Here is a 1,300-nt window from a genome sequence, read left to right as displayed (position 1 = left end):
CCTGGACGGGCAGCCGCGGGCGGGGGCGCGCGGGGCACCAGGCGCCCGGAGAGCAGGTGGGAATGAGTTCCCGGATCTTGTGCGGGGCTGTCAGGTCCTGCGAGGACCTAGAACCTCTGCCTGGGCAGAAGCCGCTTGTGAAACTGATGAATGGAAGAGCCTATTCGGAAATATGTCAGGACGTCAGGAAGCATGCCCTGAGGGTCATTTTGCAAGTTGCACGGGGAAACAGTTCTCTCTAGGGGGCACAAAAAGCAGCACGTTCCAGCCTGGGGGCAGAGCGGTGCCCACCCGCTCCGGGGAGCCCACCGGGTCCCTGGCTTGATGCCGCGGGCGTCGGCGAGGGAGTCGCAGAGTAATTGCTTGATGCACTGCGATATGTTTGGACTTGGGAGTGCAGAGCATATGGCAGATATAGGGAAAATGCCGGATTGTTTAGTAGCTGCAGGTAGTTCCTTTAAATTTCATTCATTCTTTATGGAGGCGAAGCCAAGCGGCAGCTGACAGGCGGCTGGAAAGAGGAATTTAGGGAGGAAAAGGGTCGCTACATTTGCAAATTGCTTTAAGCCAAGGTTTCGAAGGCTCTGATCATTGTACTCTGGGAAGCTTTTATTTCTTCTGCAAACACTTTACACACACTCCCACGCGTCCGCGCCGCACATGTCCCCGCATTTGGGGAGGCCCTCCGGGATGATGGGTGAAGTCCCCTTAACAGTGTGGCCGCGCCGAGGGGAAGAGGGAAGGAGGAGGAGGGAAATACTCGTCCGAACTGTCAGTCGCTGGCGCTGCCGCTTCCCCTGGGGTCTGGACTTCCAGGACTGGACGCACCAGAGCTCCCCGCCGGGTGCGGGGACAAGCTTAGCGGCCGTCGCGGTTGCCACTCAACGGAAAAAGACAGAGGCGGGCAGCACCCAAGGCCGCTGCCGCGCAACCAGGACGCAATCCCCGCGGCCTCTTCCCTGGGGCGAGAGGTCGGGGCGCGGCGCGCACACGTGGACGCGGCTGAGGTTGCCGCGCCTCCCCACGCCCTGCTCCCGCCACCTTAGGTCTCCCGCGCAGAGGAGGGGTGATGGACCGACCCTCGCTCGGAGGTTCTTGGTGTTAGCCCCTGGTGGCAAAGCAAATCCAACCTCTTTTCCTTCGGATTGTTTGCTTTTCTGGGACTTATTTGTTTTTGAACCGGCTGTCGCTGGTCCCCGCGCAGCGCTGGGAAGTTGCAAACAGCGTGGGTGTGGGCCCTGCCGCAGCACCCTCGGGTCGAGTCTGGCCCGGCGGGAAGCAGCGCCTAGGCATGGCTGGG

This window comes from Crocuta crocuta, unplaced genomic scaffold (genome assembly GCF_008692635.1).
Source record: "Crocuta crocuta isolate KB4526 unplaced genomic scaffold, BGI_CrCroc_1.0 scaffold25, whole genome shotgun sequence".
Taxonomy (NCBI): domain Eukaryota; kingdom Metazoa; phylum Chordata; class Mammalia; order Carnivora; family Hyaenidae; genus Crocuta; species Crocuta crocuta.
Note: the sequence above shows the minus strand (reverse complement) of the source record.